We start from the raw sequence: 2,919 nt of genomic DNA on the forward strand, positions 1-2,919 counted from the left end.
GATGAGGTCTAACCAGTGCCTTGAATAATGGCACTAACACTTCCCTATCTCTACTGGAAATACCTCGCCTGATGCGTCCTAGGACTGCATTAGCCTTTTTCACAGCTGCATCACATTGGCAGCTCATAGTCATCATGTGATTAACCAATACACCCAGGTCTTTCTCTTCCACTGTTACTTCCAACTGATAAGTCCCCAGTTTATAGCAAAAATGCTTTTTGTTAGTCCCTAAGTGCATGACCTTGCACTTTGAACTATTAAATTTCATCCCTATTCTATTACTCCAGTTTTCTAGGTGACCTCTGGTTCTTGTGTTATGTGAAGGGGTAAATAACACTTCCTTATTCACTTTCTCCACACCAGTCATGATTTTATAGACATCTCTCATATCCCTCCTCAATCATCTCTTTTCCAAGTTGAACAGTCCCAGTCTTTTTTCTCTCTCCTCGTGGAAGCTGTTCAATACCTCTAAGGTGACTGGATGTCCCAATTTTATAGGGACAGTCCCGATATTCGGGGCTTTTTCTTATATAGACACCTATTACCTCCCACCCCCTGTCCTGATTTTTCACACTTGCTATCTGGTCACCCTAAATACCTTAATCATTTTTGTTGACCTTCTCTGTACTTTTTTCTGATTTTATATATAATATATAATACAAATAATATATATAAAATCTGAGGCAACCAGAACTGCACACAGTATTCAAGGCATGGATGTACCATGGCTTTATATAGTGGCATTATGATATTTTCTGTCTTATTATCTATCCCTTCCCTAATGGTTCCTAACTTTCTGTTTGCTTTTTTGACTGCGAGTGCACATTGAGCAGATGTTTTCAGAGAACTATCCATGATGACTCCAAGATCTCTTCCTTGAGTGCTAACAGGTCATTTAGACCCCATCATTTTGTATGTACACCTCTACCCCGATATAATGCGACCCGATATAACACGAATTCTGAAATAATGCTGTAAAGCAGTGCTCCGGGGGGGCGAGGCTGCGCACTCCAGCGGATCAAAGCAAGTTCGATATAACGCAGTTTCACCTATAACGCGGTAAGATTTTTTGGCTCCCGAGGACAGCGTTATATTGAGGTAGAGGTGTATTTGCAATCTGTCTGGCAGACTGACTCAACCGAGGACCCCTTTTTCTGCCTTGACAAGAAACAAGGAATTCAGTCAAGTTTGAGCCATGTTTAAAGTACAATTTAATTGAATATTTTACCTGAAGTGTGAATGCCCTAGTAGAAAAGGAATCTGTGGAAAACACATCTTTTCCTTCTAGTCTTTTATTTCATTGAAGTACCCTGGTGTGTCTGCCTGGCTTTATTACAGCATTTCACCTAAGGTTACCATTATCAAAGCAACCCATTTTGGAATATATATTAAAAGGCTGTTTTGGATGCAGTCACTCTAATAAAGATCACATCCCCTATTCCCTTGACAGAAATTGAACGAGTGTGACAAAGTCAGACCATATGCAGTGTTGTTGTAGCGGTGTTGGTCCCAGAGACAAGGTGGATGAAGTAATATCTTTCTGTTGGTGAGAGAGACAAGCATTCGAGCTTACACAAACTTTGCATTTAGCACTGACACTCTGAGTTAGTTTCCCAGACCTGAAGAAGCCCTCCGTGTAAGCTCAAAAGCTTCTCTCTCTCACCAACAGAAGTTGAGCAAATAAACGATATTACCTCACCCACCTTGTCTTTCTAAAGTCAGACCGGACAAGTGGTAGAGAGTGGGGTTTTTAAATTGATGTATCTTGGGGAGCACAGAGACGGGTTACTTGGAGCTGGTCTACTTGGTCACAGCCTTGCTACCCTGAGACACAGCCTGCTTAGCCAACTCCCTGGGCAGCAGCAGGCGCACAGTGGTCCGGTCTGGATCTCCCGAGATGTGATGATGGAGCACTTGTTATAATGTGCCAGGCAGGACACTTCCCCAGCAGTGCGCTTGAAGATGTCATTGACAAAGGAATTCATGATGCCCATGGCCTTAGAAGAGATGCCAGTGTCGGGGTGAACCTGCTTCAGCACCTTGGAGACATAAATGGAGTAACTCTCCTTCCTGGTCTTGCTGCACTTCTTATCCCCTTGGTCACCGCTTTCTTGGATCCCTTCTTGGGCGCAGGAACAGATTTCGCCGGCTCAGGCATCTCAATAGCTAATCTCACAGCACAAAACAGGAACAGTGCAGGAAGGCACATATATCAGCCCTAGAAAGGTAAAGGTCCTTCTCCCCATGAGCTGAAAAGAGGTTACCTCTGGTCAACTAGGGACATCTGAGTTCAATTAAGGGCTGCCTGTGACCTTTAAAAACCCCTCTTCTTGTGAGAGAGAGGGAGGAAAGAGGAGAGATGAGCTGCAGCAGGGTGAAAAGGCTGCTCTCCTCCCTATAAAGGAAGCAACTGAGTTAATGGACTGTTTGGGGAAAGACTGGCACTCAGAGGCCAGCATAACAAGGCAACACCCCAGAGAGGGAGCAGGAGAGGAATTCCCTTTTTGTGTTAGGAACTTGGTTCTTAGTGTTTGGCTGAAGAGTGCTCCGTGGGCCTACTCTGAGGTCCACCTTGTAAATATTGGGGAAAAAAAACCCGAGTGAGGCATAGGCATAGGCATAGGCTCTGCAGAGTGGGACTGATTTACTCCAGATGCCCCTGCCTCCTCCTGAGGGGGGACCTGAGCCCAGAGAGGTGAAGAAGGTGCCTTGCTATGTAAGCATTAGTGCTGTGCTTGCATAACCACATACCTCCATGGTAAGCTGCCCGCTGCCACCCATGACTACCTCCACTGATGGCGTAAAGGGCCTTTTATCTCAGCGGGGTAGAAAGACAGGAAAGAACATGTTGTGAATTAGCACACTGAGAAGTCTATGCTAAGATCAAAGATTAGTGGTTTACTTATTACTGCCCCCTCC

General features: G+C 44.8%; 1 pseudogene; it reads right to left on the minus strand.

Moving 5' to 3' along the window:
• Nucleotides 1-1,785: 1,785 nt before the first annotated feature.
• On the minus strand, nt 1,786-2,158 carry LOC128836686 (histone H2B 8-like; annotated as a pseudogene).
• Between the last annotated feature and the right edge of the window lie 761 nt (nt 2,159-2,919).

The sequence above is a fragment of the Malaclemys terrapin genome, chromosome 4, assembly GCF_027887155.1.
Source record: "Malaclemys terrapin pileata isolate rMalTer1 chromosome 4, rMalTer1.hap1, whole genome shotgun sequence".
NCBI lineage: Eukaryota > Metazoa > Chordata > Testudines > Emydidae > Malaclemys > Malaclemys terrapin.